The 26,122-nt window shown below is 51.6% G+C and overlaps 1 protein-coding gene across 2 annotated transcripts in view; it reads left to right on the plus strand.

Moving 5' to 3' along the window:
• Positions 1 to 26,122, plus strand: part of ZHX2 (zinc fingers and homeoboxes 2) — a 155,531-nt gene that overhangs the window by 45,161 nt on the left and 84,248 nt on the right. Inside the window, exon 2 of one of the 2 annotated variants that reach the window (XM_035011842.1) lies at positions 24,684 to 24,754. The gene's annotated coding sequence lies outside the window, so the exon portion shown is untranslated. The remainder of the gene's footprint in view (positions 1 to 24,683; positions 24,755 to 26,122) is intronic. The other variant, XM_035011843.1, reaches the window with a different exon arrangement.

Below are 26,122 nucleotides of genomic sequence, written 5' to 3' on the forward strand. Positions count from 1 at the left end.
CTCTCTCTCTCTCTCTCAAATAAATAAATAAATAAATCTTTATCATATAAATTTTAGGGAACACAGACTTTCAGTATAACAGGAACCAAACATAAAAGACTGATTCCTCCTGTGAGTGCTAAGGAGTGTAGGGATGGAAATCACACATACAAGCAAAGTCATGGGCCAACAATCGCAAGGCAAAAGCTCCAGGAGTTGAGGGCTCTGAATTTTAAAAGTGCCGAAAGGATACAAAATAAATGACCCCACATGGCATCCATCGTGACGGGTTTTCTGCCGATAGAAGGTAAGTTTGGAAGGAGGATCGGCATGGATAGATTGTAAAGGGGAGCTCTGTTGGTGCTGAGGGTGTGGGTTTGCCGCTCCAGACGGAGAATCTGAACACGCCACGTGGAGGGACTTTATCACATTCAATTTTGAGCATGACTGAACTTCCAAAAGAAACACACCCGAGCAAAGGGTACCAGACCTCTCTCCGGTCGTATTGAATAGGCTAGCCCTGCCGCACCCCAACATCCTTCAGAAGCCCACCAGGCCCACCCTCCTTCCCGAAATGAGACCCAGTTTAGTGAGGTCACCCACGGGTCACTTCATTTGCATTTGGTGGTCGGAGCTGGTCAGGGTGTAATTTGGATAAATTAATTGTGCAAATTCCTAATGGGTTTCCAGGTGGGAAATGAAGGACGAGAATTTGAGATCGAAAAAATGCATTTCAGAAATGCCGTCACATTAGAGCTTCATTTCAGTCCCTTGGGGTGGCCACCAAGTAAACAGCTTAATTTCCATCCCTGTTGGAGGTACAGAATGCAGCATTCACACTTGCCAACAGATAAATGTCTCCTGTCTCTGGCAGTGCTTAATGGCTCTTAGTGGAGTTAAGGCTGGGAAGAAAGGGACTGACTTTCTCTTGTTGGGTAAAACTGAAACACCGGGGAGACAATTCCTTTTTACACAGATCCTTTCCTTCTCAGATTACCGAGCCAGGGCCCAGCCAACTCTTTTTCAGCTCTTTCAGGTAAAATGGAAGCCGGAGGCCACCCAACTGAGGTGTAGTCGGTGGGGGACTCTGATGCCCTGGTGTTTGGGATTTGTCAACCGAGAGATTTGCATTTCTAATAAGAGTCCTGTCCTGGTATGCTTCCGCCCCGTGGCAGGTTGTGCTGGCTCGTTAGCTCTCCAAGTGTTCAGTTTGCTGGGACCCAGGGAAGAGTCTTCAGCATAAATAGCTGTGTGGAAGGAGAGGAAAGCACCAGGGAGGTGTGTGTGGGTGGGGGGAGTGGTGCTTCCTGCTGCGAGCCTCCACTGTAGCGAGCCGCAGAGAAGCCCCGTTGAATATTCCATGTGCATCCCTCACGTGCCCTTTGTCCACATAAGAGAACCATTTTTTAAAGATTTTATTTTTAAAGTAATCTACACCCAGCGTGGGGCTTGAACTCACAACCCCGAGATCAAGAGTCACATGCTTCATCGACCGAGCCAGCCAGGAGCCCCGAGAAACTTATTAAACGGTGCACTCTTGAGATTTTGAGATTTATTGTCATTTCTCTGAAAAGAAGTAACCAGGCGTGTCCATCCCAGCATTATTCTACATGGCAGAAAATTGGGAAAAGGAAAGCAATATCTAACAAGAGGTGAAGGGTAAAATGATCCAACAGTTAAATAAATGACGGTTAAATAAGGAGTAGAAACCCATACAACAAGTCTATTTAGTAGTGTGATTATTTTCAAGCGTTAAATGTTAAATGAAAAATGCAGGATAATGCTGTATATATCTTTTAAAAAAACACCCGTGTAGTTGGAAATATAGCAGATGTTAACACAGTTAATCCTTAGACATGTCATCAGAGATGATTATTTTTCTTCCTTGATTTCTGTATTTCCTACAGTGGATTTGTTTTTCTTTCTTTCTTTTAAGTAATAAATATTGAGAATTTATTGAGATTTATTCAGAAGATTCTTATTGAGAATTCCTGGGATGGTGGTTTTCGCCTCCCAGCCTGGAGGGAGGAACCACACTGTAGGAAATCACTCAGAAACTCCACTTATCCTAGCACCTCCAGCCAACACAGGGAGGAGCAAACTCAATTTCCCGAAAATTGGTCAGGCTTTGTTCACAATGGATTTTTTTTTTCCTGACAATAGAAGTTAAATGTTGAAGCAGGATACTATGCTGTGCCCTCTTTCCTTGTTGCTTTCCTTTTCTTATCTCCTGGCACGAGAACTGCTTTGCTGTCAGTGGGACCATCCTGGTTCTGCCCCGCCAAGCATTGGGTTGCTCCCAAGACACAGAACGCAGGCACGTACCTGATCCCCCTCACCTGTCACTCACTCCTCCCCGAGTTCATCTACACCCTCCTTGAACTTGTTTATATTTTTAGCTGGTACAGCTTCTCGGGCCCAACCAGTTCCATGTGTTTTCCGCCCTCCATGTGAGGTGGCGGAGGCCTGCCCGTCGGGTTATCCTCAGCTGACCTCACTCGGGTCCCGAGGGGTCCTCCCCGCTCTTGCACGTCCAGCGTGGGGCCAACAAAATAAGGACGGCGGTGACACATGCAAAGTTAGCAAAGCGCACCTACAGACAGAATCGATTTGGTAGAACTGACGAACTTGGGGTTGAAAGAGACCTCAGAAATTGTTTGGACCAGTGTTTTCCGAAAAGTTCACATAATGAGAGTCACTATTTCCAGAAACCAGTGGAAATTGTACGGTACCCAGGATACGGTGGCACTGGCTGCCTAAAAATATCACGGGGCTGTGTGTGTGTGTGTGTGTGTCGTGGGGGGGGGTAGTTTGTTTTTTTTCTCCGGGCTGGAATTGAATAACAATGGTCACTTTGTTTGGTCAGAAATCCCAGCAGTTATACAAGTGCTTCGTTATTTTGTTAATGGAGAAACTAATTAATGTAGGAGAGACAGAATCTTTTAAAAAATTTGGCATGTGGAGAAGGTAGACATTGACGGGATTCTGCTGATCTGGGCCGGACCTGTGAGGTGGAGCGGGCGGAATGTTCCGGCACGCCTGGCGGATGCGGAGGTGGACTGCAGAGCGGCTAGCTGACCCCAGCTGAGGAGGCCGGTGCACCGAGCATGGGACTGCAGTCTGGCTGTCCCTTCTGAGGCCTGGGCTGCCTCTCTGTTTAAAGCAAGCCCGTGAGATGTGTTTCCTGTCCTGGGAATAACTAAATGGACTTCATGTTCGTGTATGCTCCAACAGTGGTCAAGTCAAAACAATTGGTTATTTTAATGGCCCTTCTAGATCCTTCAGTCTCTCCTAACTGTGGAAACAGGTGTCCGGGTTCAGTAGGGTACAGTGGGAAAGAAGGTGGCTCTGGACTCTGACAGCCTAGGTTCAGACCCTGCCTCCCTCACTCACCAGTCCACGATCCCAGCTTTAACTTCCTCGAGCATCAGTTTTCCCAACTGTAAAATGGGACTAAGGATAGTATCCATCTGAAAGGGCCGTTGTGAGGATTGAACGACATAATGAATGGAAAGTGCCTGTCCAGTGCCTGACGCCCAGCACAGACCCTGTAAAAATGAGTCTGTTGTGTCATCGTTATTGTCAGTATTCTGTGGAAGGACCACCGTTAGGACGCATGAAGCATGAGCATCACTTCCTACCTTCCCGGGGCTCAGCGGTGGGGAAGGTCAGGCACAGACCGTGAAGCGAATCACAGGGCCATTTGTGCACATACGGGTTTGGGGAAGCGCATTCCAGGCGGAGGAAGGGTTTGAGCAAAGACACTAAGGTGTCACCTTGCACTCAGCATGGAGCTCAGCGCAGCAATGTGGTCTGGTTGCTCTGAGCGTGTTTGCTAGACTGTAAGTGCTCCGAGGCAAGAAATCACAGTGAGTCCCCCTTCTTTCTTCTCAGCCCCTGTTTTTGTGGGGGCCGCTGACAGCTTGGAAAGCACCTGCAACTGTATGATTTTACTTGACTTGCTCAGCAGCTTGGTGAGGTCAGAACTTCTCTCCATTTTAGCGATGTGGAAACTGAGGCTTTGGGAGGGTGACTTCGTGGCTCAGCTACTTGGTGATTGAGCCTAAATTTGCGCTCAGATCTGAGGTCTGATTCCAACTCTGCCGTGAAGCTCACCCTTACGATCAACACTCGGGAAAGGGGCCCGGATTCGGTGCTTGACTGAGAGGGAGACACTGCAGGGATGTGAACGCGGGAGCCTGAGTCGTGGGGCTCAGGAGAAAGGATGCTGGCTTCCGAAGGGAGGCCCCCGGCGTGGGTCTCAGCTCTGTCAAGCATGAGTTGCAAGGATTTAGAATAGTTACTTCTCTTAGAGACTCAGGATCCCTGGTTGGAAAATGAGAAGGTGGTAGGAGATCCCATCTCAGAAGTCCGTACAGCTGGGATCAGAACCTTGGGGTTCAGCACTTTCTTCTGTCTCAGCCCCCAGCCCCTCCCCTCCCCACCCCCAGCCTGGGGTTTCCTCCAGCCCCCTTGCTTTCCTCTCCCCAACCCCTAGCTCAGTGGACTCACCCGGGGAGCATGTTAAAATGCTAAACCCCAGGGCTGCATCCCAGAACCTGATGATCCCTGGGAGATGGGCCTTAGAACCTGCATTTCTCCCCTAACCACCCCCAGGAAATTCTGATCATTAGCCAGACTTCACAATTCACTCCTGAGCTCGGTAGTTCAGCGGGGTGGTGGTGGGGGTGGGGGGGTGTCATAAAATGACTGAGCCCCACCCCCAGAATTTCTGATTTAGTAGTTGAGGAGTGGGACCCACCAATTTGTACTTGGAACAAATTCCCAGGTGATGCAGGGGCCACACTTTGAGAACCACTGCCCTAGCTCATTCCCGGAGCCCTGTCGGCACATGAACTTTTTTTAACAGAGACCTTCAAAATGATTTAGATAATTATAATAGCAGCCACTGTTCACTCTGACACTCGCTACCTGCCCGGCCCCGTGCTAGATGTCTACAGTCACTGTTTCTCATTGTCCTACAGGATTTGTGGATTCAGAATGCAAGGATCCATTAGATTAAGTGCTCGTTTGGGATTGCACATACTACCAGTGTGATAGGGCTTTCTAGAGCAGTGTTCCAGCTTCTTTCCTTACCCCACGGGGCCTCTCTGTACTGTCTTGACCATGAGTGATTCTATAATGTGAATCTCGAGTCAGGTTCAGAGAGGGCTCACCAGGCAGGTTGGGGGTGGTGGTTCTGGCTGGCGGAGACTTTCATGACTTCTGCTGGTTGTCTTTGGCCCACATCCGCGGGACAGAACAGCTGCCCCTCCTCTCATCATGTAGCCCACTTCTAGGGGACCCCTCTTGTCCCCGGGGGGCATTGCATCTGTGGCTCTCAGAGCTCCCTGGGTAAAAATGGGGGTCTGCTGCAGGATCTTGGCAGACCCCCAGCCTGGTGGGGTTCTGCCTGGGTTCTGGCCTGGCCGGTGTTCTGTTTGCCTGGAAGGGCCTTGGAAAGGGACAGTTGGTGTGGGATCCCAGGAGACATTCAGCAGATACAGATGGAGAAGGCTGTGTCATGAATTAAACTCTGGTGCGTCTGGGAGTTTCTTGCCCCCTAGCTTGTGACGATTCGTCCATTGTTTAATAGGAAGTTCCCCGATTTGGGGAGAAATATAAGACAGAGAAATTAGAGAGGAACTACCATGACTATAAGGGCTTGTTCCAGACTTAGGTCTCTCTTCTCACCCGTCACCAACAACACAGAGTTCATGCTTGTGTGTGTGGTTTGTTGGGGTTTTTTTCCCCCCAGTTATTTTTACATCTGGCAGGGATCTCAGGAAGTTATCCAAGCTGTTAATGCCTTTCCTGCAGTATCTCCTACTTCTCCTACCTGTGCTTTTCTGTCTGTGGAGAAAAGGAAGGAAGGAGGGCAGGAAAAAAGGAACTGCTCTCAGATGCTGATCCCTCAGGGTGGCCAGAGGCTGCCACGCCGTGGCATCAGAGTGTTATCCTTTCTGTTTTAGGAGGATAGACATGCACCCTTAAAGCCAGCTTGGTGGAGTCAGCTGACATTGGAGTTGGCATTGAAAGTAACAGCTCTAGTCCAAGGTCTGCCGCTGAACCATACCACCTTCCCCAAGCTTCACGCGGCCCGTCTGACCTGCCCATCTCTTCCGAGGGGTGGTGAAAGAAAAGAGATGGTAGATATAAGAGCATCCCTCCCGTCTGAGAGCTGGAAGGGGTTCTAGAAACCTAGATGTCTTCCTTTACCAGTGAGAAAACGAGGCCCAGGGGTTGTAGAGCACTTTCTGGGCAGAAGAGCAGGCCTGGGAGGGGACTCTGGTCATGGTTGCTGTCTCCTTCTGTGTGATTGTTCTGCAAATGGGGAGCAAAGTGAGCAGAGAAGCAGGGGGAGGACTCTGGGAATCTCTGGCCAGAGCACCTTCATGAGCTTCTGAAACAAGGCTTGGTGACGGAATACTCTGGTTTTCTTTGTGTGTGAGAGGGTCTCTCTCTGTTTCTGTCTGTCTGTCTTTCACACACAGACAGACACATTGCTTGGTCTAAAAGGCAATGATTGCTCTTCACAAGAGAGAATTACACACTTTTTCACTGATCCCAGGGAAATCGACCGGGCATTATCTAACGTGGCAAGTTATTTTGTAAGACATGAAGGAGTGAAGCTTAAAGTTAAGGAGAACTTTTGCCCAAACTCCTTTGCGTCTGTGGGCTTGTGGCCTTGTACTTGCCCAAAGCCCCCAGCCCCCTATTATCCCTGTTCCCCTCCCACAAATACACACATCCCTGGTCCTGTCACCCCCCAAACACACAGAGGGTGGAACCGAAGAATATGGGCTACTAAAACAGCCAGAGGGGAGCGCCTGGATGGCTCCGTCGGTTGAGCATCAGGCTCTTGATTTCTGCTCAGGTCATGAGCTAGCAGTTGCGGGATTGAACCCCACATCGGTCTCCACGCTCAGCACAGAGTCTGCTTGAAATTCTCTCTCCCTCTGCCCCTCCCCCCACCGCTTGAGCACTCCCTCTCTCTCTAAAATAAAACAAGACGAGAAAAACCAGCCAGAGGATCAGAACTCTGTTTCTCACTAGCGGTGTGACCTTGGGCAAGTTACTTAACCTCCCTGAGCTTTGGCTTCCTCATCTGGATGATAATAAGAGCCCTTACCATTGATGTGAGGCTTTACCTTTACAACGGAGAAGCATGAAAAGTGCTTAATCCGGGGACAGACACCAAGTAGCAGCTTAATAAACGTTATCTGCCACTATGGCACATGTTGGAGGGATGTTGAAGGTCATGGGATGGCTGTATCATTTTCATAAGGGAATTGACTGGTTTATCATTTAAATGAGATCTCACTTGGCCTCCAGCAATCTGGCTGCATAGTTAAAACTCTAATTTTCTACCCAGGGAAGAACAAATATTGTCCAAGTGTTAAGCACTCCATAGCTGAGCTGCTATTTTTGGAACACCGAGATGCTCTCGTGGTAGCTTACAATACTACCTTGTGTGCATAAATACCCTTCTACCTGAAAAGGATATAAAATTCCAAACAATGAAAAGATACCGATACAACTGATCTGGAAACCATGAAAACAGGAGTAAAAACACAAAAGCCCAATTGTCAATGGGAGAGAGGTTACATGATGCTGCGCTTTCTAGTTTATAAAGCACATTTTTATAATCGCCACACCTGGTGGTCTCCCAACCGGCCTGGAAGGTAGATGTCATGTCACCCATTCCGAAGGCAAGGATATGGGGTCTCAGGAGGAGAGCCACCATGTGAGAATGAAAGACAGATAGCAGCCACATCCCACAGGGCCTTGTGGGACCTGGTAAAGGAATGTGGATTGTCCTGAGTTCAGAGGAAGGCCTTCGTAGGTTGAAGCGGGAGAGGGTTGCAGTCTGCACACTTCTAGAAGATCTCTCTGTGGGGATGGGGAGAAAGAGCAAAAGTGGAAAGAAGGAGGTCACTCGGAAGGTGGCTGTGGAAGTTCAGGCGAGAGAGGTGGTGTTCGCGGAGAGAAAAAGAAGTGGATGGGCTGAAGATGTGGAGGTCACCAGCCAGGCTGATGGTGGCCTAGATGTGGACGCTGATGGAGAGGGGAGAACCAAAGATGGCGCCCAACTCTCTGGCGGGTTGGCAGGTGTTTGATGACGGGGCATCCACAGAGGAACAGGTTTCGGAGCTGGGAGGGGGAGGGGAATCAGGAGATCCATTTGCATTTATTTGGGGAAGGAAGATCTATTTCCCCAAATACTCCGTCCTCTGATGGCAAAGAGCCGGTCGTATTCACTTGCTGCTGGGTGTTGAATAAATGCTTTCAGTGAGCAGGGTGAGCTCAGGCCCGTCCCAGCCTGTCTGTAAAGAACGCTGCCCCTGGCAAGGCGCTGTGCTCCTTCTGCCACCAGGGAACCAGGGAGCCGTTCATGACCCCTTCTCAGAACACTGGGCCTGATACAAGAAACCAACAAAAAACCCCAATGTCCTACCTTCTAACGTTTCAGGCTTTCGGTAACTTCTTCTTTTGCCAATCTCCATGGGATCTTCCCTCAGCTAACATTTGAAAGTGATTCTTTTTTTTATTATTTTTTTACGTTGTACTCAGGCCTTAAATAAACTTTACCCTGTGGTGGCTTACTGAATAGAGGAAGCCTAGTAAAATTATAATAACATCAACAACAATAACAAGCTTTTGTAGCCTTCCATTTAATTAAAAGACCTGGCTATTTTATGTGAGCCTCAAGAAAATCTCTGAGGTAAGATACATGGTATGTTGAGCTCCATTCAAGAGGCCAAGGAATGCGGTACCCAAGAGCATGTAAAATTATAATAATAGTAGTAGTAGTATTAAGAGTTAAGGCAGGGGCGCCTGGGTGGCTCAGTTGGTTAAGCGTCTGCCTTCAGCTCAGGTCGTGATCCTAGGGTCCTAGGATGGAGCCCGGCATCAGGCTCCCTGCTCAGTGGGGAGTCTGCTTCTCCCTCTGCCCCTATCCTTGCTCATACTCTCTCTCTCTCTCCTCTCTCTCAAATAAAGAAAATCTTAAAAAAAAAAAAAAAGAGTTAAGGCATTCAGAACAGGGCCTGGCGCATGAACATTTGCTGTTACTGTTTTTTGATTAGTTTCTAGATCGAGAGACTGAGGCACCGTGAGGCTGTGATGTATACACTCAGCCGCAGAATGGGCTCCCGGGCATGTACGCTGGATGCCACTCTCTAAAGGAACCTGTGTTCCAAAGTGATGTTCAGTTGGTTGGAGGGGCTGGTGCCAGGACTGAGTCCCCGTGAAATTCTCCTTTCCTGTCAGCCAGCAATTGCCACAGGTCTCCCTTGCAAGTCTGCCTCCTGCCTGAGGTGGGGGAGCGCACCATCCAGGACAGCTCAGAGCCTGTCGTCTCCCCATTGCCCCCATCATCTTTCACTCCTCTCCGTTCTCCGAAGTAGAGCTCAAGCCCCGCCTCCACCGCCTTCTCCCCTGACCTCCACCCTCCTGGCATTCTTCTCCAGTGGGTCTGCAGTGGGGCCATCATGGGCCACGGAGAGGCACATGACCTCAGGGGCCCCAGGTGACTCCTCACCCATAAGCCTTGGCTGTGTAGATGGAGACAAGAGGCCTCGTCTTGTGCCCTGTGGCTCTCCTTGTCCCGTGTTCCCGGCCCAGTGCCAAGCCCAGAGCAGGTGCCATGACATTATACAACTGACTTCTAAAAAATAATCACAATAATCATCCCTAGAACCCACTTTTGCAAATGGGTGGTGTGCTCATCCAAGTCATCCCCTTGGGGAGCTTATTCCAAAGGTGGAGCCACGACTCAGAACATCCCAGGCCCCTCGAACATCCCCCCACCACATTCTTAGCCTTGATGTTGGCAAATCGGTGTCCTTTGAAGGTGCTTCCACCTGTCCCATCTGTGGAAGCAGGAATGTGACTTCCCTCAGAAATGCAGTTGCGGGGGGAACAGGTGTCGAGAATAAGGGCCAATTATACAATCATGTGCCCAGTTTACTTTTTGCCTAATAACCTGACCATGAAGACAGCTCCAGAAAAGGGCTTCCAAATGTGTCTCAAGCAAGGGTCACATCACTGAGCTAAATATAAAAGGTCTGCCATGGGGACCGTGTTGAAACAAAGGTTCACTTTGGGCTGAGTCAGTTCCGTGAGTGTGGTTAAAATTTGTCCGCAAAGAGGAATGAACAAGTGAGCGAGCCTTTGGGAAAAGCTCATTATCTCCTAGCCAAAGTGTGTGTCATTATATTCGTGTACATGTGTGCCTTGGGGGGGGGGGTGCTGCAGAACCAGCCACCCCCAAAAAACAGTCCTGCTTTGAAGCAGACATAACGCTCATTCCTTTGCCTCTTGCTGTCCCTCACGGGCCCCCAAATTTGTTTCAGCCCAGTGACTCCCTCCACTGACCTGAATTTAATTATTTTATTCTTCATAAAGAGCACACCTCCCCCTGCCCCGATTCCCACCCCACCCCCCAAATTAACTGACCTCTCCTCATTAAGTGTTCTGACAGCATGGTTTTGTGTGGGAAGAGACGTGGGCTCTGTTCGCAGGCCCCACTGCTGATCTCTGTTAAAATGATGAAAATTTGACAAGGCAAGGGGCTGGGGATGGGGATGGAGGTTGGGGAGGATGTTTTCCCTGGACCCCCGATATTTGTTTTTTGTCCAGTAAAATATTTTCCTGGGCATCGGAGGGAGAGGAAATGTTTCTTCGCACCCTGCCGCCCCCCCCCACCACCCCCCAGCCCTCTCCTCTCTCCATCCTTGTCCTCGCGGCCGTGGTCTGGCTGGAGCCAAGAGATGTTCAGTGTGCATATCACGGAAAGACGAGGCGGTTTAGAAGACCAGACCGGCCGCAGTTCCTGAGTGGTGGTTAGGAATCCTGAGGCACCACTGAAATGCGTTTACTGAGGCAGCTACCCGACTGGGGTCTCTTGGACAGAACTCCCAGCAAAGCCCCGGGGCCAGGTGGTGGCTGCCAAGAAGCCGTGGAGTGGCTGGACGAGGGCCCTTCTGGGGTTTTCAGAGGGGAGAGGTGGGGATCATGAGTGGGAAAGGCATCTGGCCTCCCTGCTAGGGGCCCCAGGGAGCCTGGCGCTGCCGTTCCCCAGCTCTGCTCCTCGCCTTGTCCTCGTGGCTCTGAGCTCCACTTGCTCCCTGGAGACACAGGGTTAACCATACCTACCTACTGAGTGAGCAGCTCTGGAGCCTGACATTTCCAGCTCTGCTGCTCACTTGCTGTGTGACTCTGGGCAAGTTACTTCACCTCTCTGCGCCTGGTTTTCCTTGCTGTATTAGTTTCCTGTGGTTGCTGTAACAAATGACCACAAATTTGGCGTTTTCAATCTCTCACAGTCCTGGAGTTCATGAAGCAAGTATCAGCAAGGCCATGCTCCCTCTGGAGGCTCCAGGAAAAATTTTTTCCTTGCTTCTTCCAGCTTCTAGAGGCCACTGGCATTCCTCATGGCTGCATCGCTCCAAGCTCTGGCTCCGTCTTCACATCACCTTCTCTTCTGTCTGTGTGTCTCTCCTCTGGGGTCTCATGAAGACACGTGTCAGTGGATTAGGGCCCATGTGGGGATAATCCAGGATAATCTCATCTTCAGACCCTTAATTACACCTGCAAAGACTCTTTCCAAATAAGGCCACGTTCACAGATTTTGGGCACAAGGACACAGATACATTGTTTGGAGGGGCACAGTTCAACCCACTGCAAATGACTAAAGTCCTTCAGCCAGTGCCCAGCACACAGCAAACATTCCCCGTTTGCTCCCATCATAATCCTCGCTGAGCCACCGTGGCCTTCAGGGAGCACCATGTTGCACCCTCCAAGGGGCGCCCTTCCCGTTTTGGTGGACATGAATGGAACCTGCTGGCAGCCACTTGGGTGGTGCTGCTTCCTGCCACCTCCACCACCGTCCCCCAGTTCAAGCCCCCATCACCTCTCGAGTGGACCATTGCCGTCCTGTTGGCTGTCCTCCCAGCGTGTCTCCTGCCCACTGCCCTTCCTCCACTCCCTACACACACCCCACGACTGTCTCCTCTCCCCACAGCTGCTGTTGAAAGCCATAGGTCAGATTCTATCAATCGCCTGTCCCCAGCCCTCCACTCGTTCCCCTGTCCCACCCAGAGCAGAAGCCAGAGTCCTTACGGCAACCCACAAGGCCCCACACGATCGCCTGCCCTCTGCCACCTGGCTCTCCGGCTCAGCCTGAAACACAACACACACACACGCACTTGCATTTGCACTCGCTGCTTGCTCAGCCTAGAATACTCTTTCCCAGCCGTCTGTGGTTTTCTCCCTGGTTGCCTTCGGGTTCTGCTTAGAAGACACTCCCTCGAAGGGCCTTCCCTGACCCCCAGAGGGTCCCAGCTAAACTAGCACTGCCAAACATCTCCACTCCCTGGCCCTGTCTTGTCTTTAAAGCACACCGTGTGGTTGGCATTGTACGCTTCTCTGCTCGTCGAATTGTCTGCTTTGCCCCCTTACACGCAACTCCGCGAAAGCAGGGAGCACGGCCCCTGCCGATTCCCAGCCCCAGCACATGCTAGGCGCATGATCAACGTTTCCCGGGTGAGAGGATTATTACGGGCTGGGCTCTGCCTTTGTGTGCGTGACCGCGTATCTCCCCACAACCAGGGACAGCGATGTGGTTATATCGTTTCTTGTCGGAGGGGCAGGGAGAGGAAATAAATGTCCCCTAGCAACCCCACCGGTGAGTGGTAGCAGCAGGATCGGAGCTAACTGGGCTTCCTCCAGAACCCACTTTCTGCATCACCATCTGCCACGAGGCAGAAATGCCAGACTAGGTGAAAGACCTTCGGGAGTGGAAATGTGCTACGTTGGAAGTACCAGAATGACAGTAGCCGAGCCCTCGCCGAGCAGATGGCTCCGCATTGCTTTAGGTTGCCTTCTTGTTTAATTTTTCAAATTTTGAGAACCATTTGTTCTGCCTCCCTGGATGAGAGAATGTGAGGTCGTAAGAAGGGTGTCTATGAAGAACCGTTGCTCTGTTCCGCTCCTGTCAGATTTTGGTGGTCTGGAATGTTCCAGAAATGGGGCACGCATGAATGTGTCCTTTGTTCCAAAACAGGTCAGTCCATTTTTCTGCCTTCAGTAAACATGGCGTATTGATTAGAATCAAATATTTTGGTGTGGGGCCGTGCAAAGGGTGCATTTCCAACTCTACTGCTCAAGTACCCTGCGGCCTTAACTAAAAAATAGCGCTGTCCTCCCAGGTGTTAGCACATGCCAAGCTTTATACTTATTGTCTCATTTAATTGCCCGAACCACTCTTGGGAGTGAGCACTCTTAATAACCCCAGTTAATCCTGGCCACAGAGACGCAGAGATGTTCAATAACTTGGCCAAAGTCACACAGCTGATAAAACGCAGAGCCTGGATGTGAACTCAGGTTGTCTGTCTCCTGAGCATGAGATTTAAGCAGCTCTCTTCCATGACTCAGCTTTAGCTGTAAATTGCGGGGAATGCATTCAATCCTCTTTCCAGCCTGAAAAATCTTTGCTTCTGAGGCTGAGACTCTGGTAGTAGTTTTGAGGCATTTGTGTGCATGCAAAAGACTCAGGTGAATAAGGATGAAGCAGGGCTGAACCAAGGAGATCACGAAGCCAGGTCCAAGATTCCGGCTCCTGCCTCTCGGGTCCTTGCTTGCGTCTTGCGGTCCTGGCATCTGCTACTTTCCTTGCCTTGACGGTTTGCAGAAATAAGAGCCCGCAAGTGCATATCCCCGCCGCCAGCCCCCCACCCCCCTCCGCTGGACGTCTTTCCCCTCTGTATGAGAAAAGGAAAATGAAACCCTTCTGGTCGCCTGGTGTTAACCTCAAAGCAGCCTCACATCTCTTTTCTCGTTTTATTCACACAGGAACCCTGTGTGGACAGGGAGGGAGAGTCCCATTTTACAGATGAGGAAACAGACAGAGACAGGTTGAGAAAGCTGATCTCAAGGTCACATTTCCCTCTCCTGCCTCCTACGAGTGTTTCCTGGGTCCTTCCTCAGGGTTTTTCCTACTTTACTGTAATCATCTTAGCAAATGCCTTTGAATGCTCCCAGCCGCCTCCCACACTGTTGCCACTGCTAGATTAGTAATAAATACCCAGCATAAAGATAGCCGCCTTCCAGAAGGTGCCCTCGGTGTGTCAGGAACTGTGCTCGGGGCTTTCACATTTGTTTGTCCCTACTCCCCACAATATCCCTTTGAGATATAGAGCATTAAGATGCCCATTTTACAGATGAGGTGTCTGAGGCCACACAGCCCCAAGCTGACACTGGCATATCATACACAGCTAGGAAGTGGTAAACCCAGCATCTGTGTGGGTTAACACAGGTTGTCTGAGGTCCCCTCCCTGGCTGAAGCCTTGGGGGACTCCTGGTCACGATGCCCTGCCTCTGCCCCTCCAGCCCACACACCAGCTCCACTAACTTCATTGGCAGCCACGGTCAGCCACCTGCTACTCTCTGCTCAGACCATGCCCTTCCCGTGGACCTCACCCCTCTGCTCCCTTCCCTGGAATTCACACCCCCTCCCACCCATCCTTCAGAGAGCAGGCCAAAGCCACCTCCTTCGTGCAGACCCAGCGTCTTCCGCACCCTTCTCCCCACCCAAGCGTCACTCTGTCCTGGGGCACCCTGTACCTCTCTCCATTCTGGCATAGGTCATGGGGTGTCTCCGGCACCTGAGGCAGCCTGTAGATCGAGGGACACAGGACAGCAGGGAACAGCATGGCTTATGGAAGGAGTGGAGAGTGTGTGCCCGCCAGAGGGCATTCTGGTTCCTCATTGTTTTTTAAAACACCATGCCAGCCCAACAAACCACTCTGTGGCCATTCAAACCACGAGCCACCAGGATGAGGCTCCTGGGAGCCCCTCGGGACTCCTGTGCTTTACTACATTGTCGGTGCTTACGTGAGGGAGGGAAGGGAGGGAGGAAGAATTTACCTTCTCGGGCTGCCATGACCCAGAGCGGGTGGCTGAGGCAACAGAAATTTTTCTCACAGTGCTAGAGGCTGGAAGTCCAAGCTCAAGGTTCCAGCCAATTCTGTGTCCGGTGAGGACCCCCTTCCTCACTTGCAGACAGCCACTTCTTGGCGTGTCCTCACAAGGCCTCTCCTCAGCGCACGCACATGGAAAGAGACAGCAAGCTCTCTGGTGTCTCTTCCTGCAAGGACACGACTTCCGTGGGGCCGGGGCTCTTATAGGGCTGCCATCTCCAGAGACAGTCACACTGGGGGTTAGGGCTTCAGTATGTGAGTGTGGGAGGGGAGGGGGGCCTAAACATTCACTCCCTGACACACAGCATTCCAGCTCACTTGATCCACAGGTATTTCCTGTGTCCTTACGTGGGAATTCTGGAAACATTGAAAGCAAGCGGCAGAGACCAGTGGTCAAAAGCATGGGCTTTCTTATCAGAGAAACTCACGTTTGAAACCTCCCTCGGGCACTTACTCTCCAAGTGGCCTCGGACAGCCTGCTCAGGTTCCTGACTGTAAAATGGGGACATGACACAACCACACGGCATTTGAGGATGAAGCGAGATTAATGCGTATCCGCCGTGCCTGACAGCACTCACGAGTACATTCGGGGACTATTTACTGAGCACGTACTCTGTTCTGGGCGCTCTGCTGGGTGCTGGGAATCCAGGACGAGCAGATCCCTTGTCCTCTTGCTCCCTGGAAGAGCCAGCTAATGAACAAGTGAGTCTGGGATCAGATAACACACAGGTTATCGATCATTTGCCAAGGGGTCCTGGGCTCTAAGGAAATAAAACAGGTGGCAGAAGAAGGGCAGCGGGGGAAGAAAGCCCTGCCTGGGGAGGCGACTTTGTCCTTGTCCGGAAGCTGACGGCCACACAGAGACTCGGCTCCGAGTTGCAGTGGAGGGAACAGCAAGCACAAAAGCCTGCAGGTGGGCCCGCTCGGTGACGGCACGAGCTGTTGATACTCGCCGTGATGGTTGTGCTTACTCTCGTTTGTGGGCCCACCCTCGGGGGCCACCTCCCTTGTGGGGACACAGGGCCTCTGCCCAGCCCTCCAGGGTGCAGTGCCCCCCTACAGCGGGCCTTCCGAGAAGGGCAGCTCAGTGAAGGCTGGTGTGCTCAGGAGGGCCTACTGGCGCAGGGAGGAAGGAGGAGGGGGAGGGTGTGTGGGGAGGGAGGGAGGCCGCATTCCAGAGGAGGGGGAGTTTGGGTTGAAGAGCCTGACATCTGAGGGACCCTCAAAGACCGCCCAGGCCAGAGCCAGGTCTGAGAGGAATGCCCAAGGCGCCACGTGGGCTGACAAGGGCAGCAGTGGCCTCCATTGTCACTGCCAGCTCGAGAGAATGAGCTCCCCGCTCAAGATGTAAGGCCCTGGGCGGAAATCCAGCTTTGTGAGTCACAACCAGATGCACATCTTGTCAGAGAAAACCATGGCCGCAGAGAACTGGTCATGGTTTCCTGGAAACTTCCTGAGTGTCGGGGGAGGGGCTCTCCGAGGATGGGTGCCAGCCACAGCTGAGAGAGGAGGATGTGCCGGGGGCCCAGGCTGGTGGCCTGGAGCTGTGCCTCGCAGGGTCCTCAGCCGAGCCTTCCGGGGCCCCCTGCGGGTGTCAGAGCCTGAGGCCAGGGGACTAGCTGAGGCCCATTCGGGGGTCTCTGTCTCCCCTCCCACAGCATGCCCCTCATGCGGGTGTGGGAAGAGCAGCTATGCCGGGAGAGGGGCCCCCTGAGTCCTCATCCCACCAACTTGGATTCAAATCCAAGGACTTCCACCAGCACAGCGTCTCTGGCCCTCAGTTCTCTTGTCTGCAAAGTAATGGGATAATTTGGGAGCTCTCCAAGGTTCCGCCCAGCTGGAATATTCGGGCACTTCCTTCATTTTCCTCCCTATAGATAAAAGAAACTGAAGCCCAAGAGCAAGAAGCTTGCTCAGAGCCAACCCCATTGCAGGTGGGCCTGGAGCTCCTGCTCTGGCCAGATCTGCACCCCTCCACCCCTTTCTCCAGTGTCCCTCCTTCTCGCCCCAATCTTCTCGTCCTGGACACCTCTTTCCCTCTGTTCTTTCTGCCTGTGCTTCCAGCCTGCCAGACAGAGGTTCAGCCACCCCAAGAAAGAGGTTCTCACATGGGGGTGGTAGGTCCCAAATCAGAACCAGAATGGGGACTCCCAGGACCATCGGCCACCTGTGTGTACTAGCTGGGATTAAGCAGGCAGGACCTCGTCCGGCCGCCTCCTGCCTGAATCCTACGCATCCTTCAATCCAGCTAAATAACACCTCCCCCAGGAAGCCTTTCTGGATCACTCCAGCCAGAGTTATCACCTTACCAAGCCTTCACCACCCATGCCACTTTACAACCCTGCTGTTGGCATTCTCACTTACTTTTGTCGTAATTATTTGTGCATACATCATAGCTCCTCTGTGCAATTCCAAACTCACTGAAATCAGTAACCAAATTGCCTACCAACAGCCTCCCTTCGACATCTGGTGCAGTGTTTGTATTCTAAGTGTTGGATAGATAATTGTGGAATAAATGGAGTTTCCTTTCTTCATTGCAGAAGGGTTCTTTCCTTTCAGAATGAATGGCTGGGCGTGTAAGAGCATCTGTTCTAGAGCTACATTGGGTTGAATCTTAGCTCCGCCATCTGCACACTGTGAACCTTGGGCGAGTTACTCACACTTTCGTACCTCAGTTTCCTCTCTTGTAAAAGGAGGCTCATTGCAATCACCCCACCAACCGGGGTGGCCGTGAAGATTAAACTAGTCATGCGTGGAAAGTGCTTGATAGAGTGCCCAGCACAGACTTGAGCCAGTAAATGAAGTTGTTCAATTTCGGCGATCCTCTATGCAAATTTTTATTTGAGGTTTTGGAATATATGTTACACTGCCTTGCAGAATTTGAGCTTGGCTTGAGGCAGGTGCTAAATCCTTTTTAATCCTTGCATCCATTGAACCTGCATCAGGTATTCGATGCCCATTGTAGAAGCTCCCCAGGCCCCTGGAGTAGGAGTGGGGAGGGAGAGATGGGCCCCTGGAGCTGGTGAAACTGCTCGCCAGCCTGGGGCTAGCAGCTACGTTAAGCGCTTTTATTCAATTCATGTGACTCGACAAATTTGGAATGTGTTAGGGAGAGTTTTTCCAGCTATGAGTCAGTACATTTATGCTCCCTCACACACACATAAAAAAATTTAAAAAGAAAAAGAGTTTAGCGAGAATCATTTATGAGTGCAAAGTGGAAATCTGTGGAAATTTTATTTTGACCCTGAAGGCAAGTAATACTTAAGAATTTAATAAAGGGCTCAAAACAGGATGCAGTGGAGGGGAAAAAAAAAAAAAAAAAACACAGCTAGCTGCCTTTTTCTTGTATGTTCTCAGCCACTGTGTTGCACAGAGGAGGGTCTAATCGGCATGGCTTTATTAAGCACCTCCTGGATACCCAGATTTGTGCTAAACATGGTGGGGGAAAGAAGGGAAGCAGAACCAGCATTTATTAACCACCTCTTATGTGCCAGATAATCATGACAGGAGGGGAAGAAACCTGTCTTTAAGTTGAAGAGGGAGTATGGGAGAAAATGGAAGAATTGTATTCAGACACATGGGTTCAAGCCCAGCACCCTACATTCATAATATCATCTAATCCCCATCGTATCCGTTTATGGATGGCAAAACTAAGGCTCAGAAAACTTTAAATATTTTGTCTCTGGACACAAAACTCGTAAATATTAGAAAGCATATTCTAAACTGGGTCTGCCAGTCTCCCTATGAGGGTTAAATTAATGTCCACAGGAGCTGTGTTTCCTACGGGGGGGGGGGGGGGGGGGGGGGGCGGGGGCGGGGAAGGCAGACATCCCTGTTCTGGGAGACCATGTCTGCCTATCGTAACCCCGTACAGCCTTCCTGCAGACCAGTCTCTTCAGCCACCTTCTGTCACTTGCTTTTAAGTCCTGCCTGTTAGGGATTATCCAGAACCTGCTTCTCATCCAGGCTGATCCTCTTTGCTGTTGTTTATTTTAAATAAAGAAACCACCACCCGCCCAGAGGGCCTGTGTTTCCAGCTCACTTTCCTCTCTTTTGCAAGGGCTCATTTTCATAGAATCCCAATCTCCAGGGAGCTGTGTTTTTCCCTGTGAAACATGAGCTATAATCAAAGGTGTATTCATCCCCAAGCATCTGCCCGAAGCCCCCGGAGCCAGGGTTCCCCGAGGTCTGACAGAAGGAGGCTCAGGCCAGGTGCCCGGGGACAATTTTTCCCTACACAAATCAGATTGCCCTGTGGTTGGCCTTTGTAAAGATGGCAGGGTCCCAGGGATGCCTCTCAGACTGCTGGAGGATGTGAAGGGGGCCCGGGAGTCAGCAGGACTCCGCTGTCCACTCAGCAATGACTTGTGAGAGCTGCCATGTGCCAGGTCCTGCAGACACAGAGAATCCAGCTTTTTGACGAGTTCCCATCCCTCAGGTAGAAGGAGCCAATGTCTTGAAACACCTGCAAGTCCCTGAAAGATCTGGCCCTTGCTCTTTCTCTGGCCTGCTTGGTTCCGGCCACTCCAGCTGGCTTCCGGTATCTGTATCCAACAGGGACCCCCCCCACACACCCCCTTCTCCAGCTTTTTCGTCTTCCTTCCTTCTTTGCCTTTCGGATCCACCCCCCTTCTGCTGTATTCCCATGTGCCCCTCCTGGTGAACTTGCCACCATGGCCATGGGCTTTGGTTGGCACCATAATATGATCGAAGTCTCCAGCTCCAGCCCAGCTGCAAGGGCTCACCTATCTCCCCAGACAGTGGTGAGCAAAACAGACCCTGCCCTGCCCAGGACTGGGCACCTCTTCCTGGAGTGTCCATTGTGCTCAACAGTTTTGAAGAGGAAGTATTTGGAAACAAGTAACAGATCAATTCTAGAGTAGAATTCAGCATGCTTATTCAAGATGTCAAGCTGTGCCCACATACTTTGGGGAGGTTAGGAACTCAGCATCCTCTGTGCTTTTGAGGGGGTTCTTAGTAGAAGAGTAGATTGGGGTTGGAGGAGAGATGGCCCAGTTTGCCAGCAATTTCAGCCATAGAGCCAAAATTTAAGAGTCTGGGGGCGGGGCGGGGGGAACCTGGAAAGACTGTATCTGGTCCGGCCAGAGTTCAAACCCCAGTGCTGGAATTTGACTTTTGTGACTTGGGGCGGTGTATTTGATCGCCGGAAGATTCAGGTTTCCATCTGTATAATGGGTGCATGGATGCGTGCTCCTCAGATTTGCCGTGGGAGAGAGAGAAGGTATGTGGAGGACTCGGCTCAGTGCCTGGCACAGAACGAGCGCTCAGGCCATTGTGTTAGTCACCGGCTAGTGATGCTCTTTTGAATGAAAGGCTGTTGTTGGTGACCAGGGTGAAACATTTTCTGGAACAAAGACAGGCAACTGAAGACTGCACCTCCAGTTTGCAGAATGATGGCCACACAGAAGTGGCTTGTAGCTTCCCACCTTTTTTGTGCTTGACCTTCCTCTCGTGTCCAGTCTGGACTGGCCCTGGCCGGAGCCCCTCCACCCCCCTCCCCTGTATACCACGGGTTCCTCGCCCTCTCCTCAATATGAGGCCATCACCGCAGGACATAATGACCTGTTTACCGGACCTGATGTTTCTTACTCATCTGCTAAATGTTTGCTGAATGAAGAAATGGAATGGGAGTGACCGTGGCAGGGTCGGGGGTGGGGGATGTGTTTTTCTCCTACAAACCGTTCAAGTAGCCTTTCCCTTTTCCGCCCTTCAGGTGTCTAGCAATCCAGTAGGCTTAAAGTAGGCCACCAGGGGAAGACGGGGGAACTGTAAGGGAAATCTTACAGGCAGATTTTTCTTTACTGGGATTTTGCTCCATATGACCGGCACTTTCTGGTGAAAGGAGTCCTGAGCCAGGAAGACTGGAAACGTGTGCACATTTAGAGCTTGAAGGACATCAAAATGTCCTTTAATTCATGTACAGTGCTCACCATTAGAGCTGCCATTTTCCATGTGCAGGAACGGTGTTCGGCACCAGGGCGTTGGACACCCCCATGCCAGCCCAAGGAGGAGGTTCTGTTAGAGCCCCACTTGGCTGGTGAGGCAGCCGAGGTCCTGAGGAGAGGAGTGATAGGCGTGCAAGCACCGAACAAGCATGCGAGACTCAGACTCGGATGTCCTGTCTCCGAGACCAGTACTCTCCCCCATGCTGGTTAGGATCAGGTGTCTTGTGGGTGATGGTACAGTGCGGGGTCTGAGGATAAACAGGGAAAATAGGACCGACTGGCTGAGACTCCTCCCAGCTCTGGGAATAATTCACTGTGCAACCCCACGCAAATTGCTCTACTTCTCTCTGCTCAAGAAGAAGCACCCTACCGGCTGAAGGATAATAATAAATATCATCAGTAATAAGAGTAGCTAACGTACCTGCTGACAGGATTCTCAGCATGTTACGTGTGTTGCCTCCCTCGGTCCTACAGGGTGGGTTGGGGCTAATTAGGGGAAGGGGAGGACAGAGCATTGAAGGAAAGGGATTAAGGAGAGCCGTGTGGTTGCCCAGGGCATGGGGGATTCAAGAAGCTTAGGAGTCAGTCAGTGAGCCCAGAACACAGCGGGGCAAGGTAAGGCAGGGCGAGATGAGCGGGGGGGCCAGACTTTGCAGGGCTTTGGAAGCCCTGGGGTAAGGAATGTGGTCTCTATCCTGAGACAAATGAGGGATCCATGAGCTGCACCCCCACCCCCTGGCCCACCTCTGCACACACTGTCCTTTCTCATACTCAGACTAGAATTTATCTTCCTCTTTTTTTATACTGTGAGTTTCCTAAAGGTGAGGACTGGGTCTTATTTATTTATGTCTCTCTGGTCCTTAGCACACAATTGGGTGTATATAGGTACTCCATAAATGACTGTTAATCAAATGTTTAATATACTCAGGATTTAGTATTAACATATTCCATATTTAATAAGTAGATATCAGTACCTGTAATGCAGCTGACATAATGAAGGCGTTTCTGCTATAAAATGATAGATGCATTCCTGTAAAACCTTGCATTCCAAAAAATTCAAAAATCACAGCGCTCTGGGGGACCATTGGGGGACAGCAGAGCCCTCATGACCCACCCGAGTCAATCCTAGTGAGGATACAAGTGCAGTTCAAAGGGCATGCTAAATTGTGAATTAAAAAACTACATCAGTAACCTAGGGTCTGAGTCACTGCCTGGGCTAGATTTTACAAAGGAAGAGGGGGCTTGATGGGAGGGGCTGGGGACGGTTGGAGGCTGGGAAGGCAGAAAGGGACAGATGCCTTTCTCAGAAATTCCAGGTAGAAGGGCAGCTGCAGCCTTTGCCACCGGGTAGCAGAGATAGATGGGCTAGCCCATGGCCTTTGCACAAAGACCCGAGAGACCTGAGCAACAGGGGTTGCTAAGACAGAGCACGTGGCCACGCTGAGCCGAGAGGCGGGGTATGGCACAGGTGGGCGTCTGGACAGCCAGGAGCCCTCCTGGCTTGCTGCACTCAGCTGTGTCCAGGGGCTTTGCATCCAGTTGCCGTCATGTGGAGCAAAACATTAATGTGCTGGGAACATTTGCCTATGAGCCTCCGCGACCTCCTGATTTTACTGACGTCATCCCCTACCTTCTGTGAGCTAATCTGCCTTAGGGAAGACAGTGCAGTGGAAGGAAAGATCTAACGTGTAATATGTGAGTAACTGATAAACCAAGCACGCCAGCTGGCCAGTTTCCATGAAGAAAGGTAACCGTCACACCCCCCTGTGTGGGTTGTGGACCATTTTCCTCTTGGCCCATGAGTCTATTCCATAAACGCATTCTGTGAGCAGAGTGTAAAGCAAAGCCATATGGAGCTGGGCGAAACTAGGTAAGAGCATCATAAACCTGTGACGTGACGGCTCTGCCCGCCAAGAGCAGCTGAGCTGTAAGAGGACCTCAACCCCAACCTGCCCAAAAGCTGTGACCTCAGGAAAATCACTTAACCTCTCTGTGCCTCATTTTCCTCAACTGGAAAATAGTACTGGTGACACTCCCCAAGTTCTTTTAAGGAGCGATTAGCTAATGGATGAAAAGCTCTTTCTAAACTCTAAAGGGCTTTACAGAGTATTGGCCTTCCTGCACATCAGTGCCTGAGATACTAAGGTTCGATGGTCCCCTGGGTACCTCTTCTGCTGGATGGTTAGTTCTAAGTACAGGGGCCAGAGAGCTAAACTCCCTGGAATCGGCATAAATTAACCACTGGGATTAATGTAGAAGCTTGACTTTTCCTGCAGGAAGGAGGCCCAGCACCTTCAACTGGAAAATTTTCATGGGCCCTCACAAAAGTGGGGAGGAGGGGAGCCAGCCTGCCATGTGCAATGCCTCCCTCCCTGAGTGCTCTCCAGGGACCCCTCCCGCTGTGGAGCCTGAGGTCATCCACCCACCCCTGGCCCACTGCCCTTCCCTTAGCCCTCCCACCAAGCCGGGCCTGCCGACCCCTTCTGCTCCCCCAAGATCACGCCGTGAAAAGGAACACTGGGCTTGGATCGGCTCTACCACTTACTGGCAGTAAGACCCCCGTAGCCAAGTTGTGGCTTCTTGAGCCTCTTTGACTCACCTGAAGAATGGGCTATGACTTCCTTCCTTCCTTCCATGGTTACGGATGCATATTACTACACCTTCCAAGACTGCAAAGGAGAACTCTGCAGACTTTAGTGAGCCCGGGAATCACCCAAGGAGCTTGTTAGGAAGCAGGTTCTGACTCCGTAGGATTGGGTGGGGCCTGAGACACTTTTTCCAGCAAGCTCCCAGGTGATGCGAGCTTCCCTTTGAAGAACAAGAATACATAGCAGGTGTATACAGCGCCCGGTGCGTGGTAACACGTCCGCAGAAACTATTGCGGTGAAGATTCTTCTCCCCCCACCTCCACCCCCCTCCAGTCAAAAGGTTCTTCTTTGCCAACAGGCAGAGATGAAGAGAGAACCCTCTGCTCACCTCAGAATTCTTAGGGAAACAAGAGAAAACAAGTTTCGCTTTGGAGGCAGGCTGGGTGTGGGGAGTGAGGAGCACGGCCTGCATGGCTCATCAGCACGCTGATCCACGCTCCCACGTGCGCTGCAGGTGGGCCTCTGCCGGCTGCAGAAACCTCTAGAGCTCAGGCCTCAACTTGCCATGCTGGGAACGCAGCCTCTGAGCCGGGCACACGCCTTATTCCTCCGGCTACAGCTCTCCTGAGGAATTTTCAAAGCACACACAGGGTTCGCTTGGCAGGAGTCTCCCAGGATATAAATACGCATTTGGGGCTTTTGTTTGAAGGACTGCAGTATCTTTTTGACTTGAGGCCTGCGCACAGGGCTTTTCCCCTCACCTTCATCAAAATGGAACCGCACCCAGCCAGCCGCTGCTAGGAGCCGACTCCAAAGACTCCAGGAGAGCCGGAGTGGGGTGCAGGAGACACCTCCCCACCCCGCCCCATCTGATCCTGCTTTTGGTTTCCCTCTCCTGAAAGGCCTGTTTCTCCACGAGCTGCTGACTCACCCAGGGTGAGGGTCTTTCCCCCTCCCTGCACCCTTCTCAGCATCACCACAAAGCCCAGAGGTTTTGAGGTCGGTTTAATGAGCAGCTTCGTCCTTCCCAGTCCTTCCCATTTCCCTTTCCTTTCCCATACGGTCTCTCCATCCCAGTCCCCCGGTGCCTCCAGGCTGCCTGGAAAAAGAGTTGGATACCTCGTTGCTCTGCCCTGCTTTTAATATTGAGTTTGTCTTCTTTGTAGGACTCGACACCCTGACTGCTCTTGGAGTCAACGTGTACCAAGATTCCCAGGATGTAAGCAATCTGGGGCTGGTGAGTGACAACGTGCTGGGCGGAGGATTTCAAGGAGGGAAAGGGGATGCGTAGGGGGAATGGGGGGGCCAGACCTGGAGCCTGTTCAGGGGCAGCTGGCTTTCGTAGCTCGGACTCCGCTTCCCTGCAGATGCACCTAGAAGTGGCACAGTGCAGAGAATCCAGGGGTGAGTCCCCTGGCTTTCACTGGGGCCCTGCCAGTCCCTCCCTAGAAGCAAACCGAGTCTGTACAGCCTGGGTTTCCGTTCTCTGCTCAGATGACAATAGCTCGGATGCACCATCCAGAGGGCCTGTGCTTGGAACTGTGTCCAGGGAACCTCTAACCAGGGTTAGGGAGATATTCTTAGAACAGAGAGGGAACTACCTGGTTTACAGGTTTGTAACCCCTAGCCCTGAGGGGACCTGACCAATGAGAGGTGAGAAAACCACCTTTGCACAAAGGGCCGTCATTGGAGAACGGGCAGCTACTGACTCAGCCTGAGGACGAATTCCTAACGAAAGAGGTTATGCCGGGGTGAAACAGGCATCCGCTGGAAGTAGTGAGTTCCCTGTCACTGGAAGAGTGCAAGTGCAGGTTGCCGAAGCGTTGATGTCGAAGGAAGGAGCGGTTTTGACTAGGGCAGTGTCTTACAGACTCTGTTCCTGTGATGACCCGGAACCCCCAGGGGTAGTAGGGTGAGGGGTGGGGGGCTTGTGAGCACGCGCACTCTCTCAGCACCGCCTGTTTGATGGGGTTCTGCTGTAAAACTTCGGAAGTTGCTCGACGCGATGACCCTCGGGTCTTCCTAAGACCTGTTGTCCGTTGGCCTCAGTGGTTAGACAGCCACACATACCACAACACCTCACGTACGTGGTGGGGTGGGCAACTCTCAAGCACAGGGGCGGTTTTGAGTAGAAGCTCCGGGGAGCCCTGACCCCTGCCAAGACCACCAAAAGATTAACCAGCTAGTCCTACCATCCAGAGCTTTGATCCAGGCCACACAGACCAGAAAAGAAGGGTATGGGGGACGCTGTGACAGGATTCCCCCAGCCCCCAGGCTGTGGGAGGACAGCGAGGGTGGCTTCCTAAGGGGGTCGGGGCGCTTTGGCAAGACCCGGACCACACACTCAAGCTAGCATGAGAAGAATCGCACCCCAGACCCGGGTGGGGAATTTGCACAGGAGGGACACCCACTGTGAATGGGAAGGTCTGAGTAATGAGCCCCCAGGCTTCCTTTGTGCTTTGTGACTGGGTCGTCATCCCCTGGGCCTGGGTCAGCTGCAGCTGTAAATATTTATCAAGGGCCCCTGAGGGCAGGGTGCTGTGGGAGGCCAGAGATGGGTTTGTTCTTTAAGAAACTGACAGCATGGATGAGAATTGAGTTTGAC

Source organism: Mirounga leonina, unplaced genomic scaffold, assembly GCF_011800145.1.
Source record: "Mirounga leonina isolate KUSES-001 unplaced genomic scaffold, KU_Mleo_1.0 Mir_165, whole genome shotgun sequence".
Classification (NCBI taxonomy): domain Eukaryota; kingdom Metazoa; phylum Chordata; class Mammalia; order Carnivora; family Phocidae; genus Mirounga; species Mirounga leonina.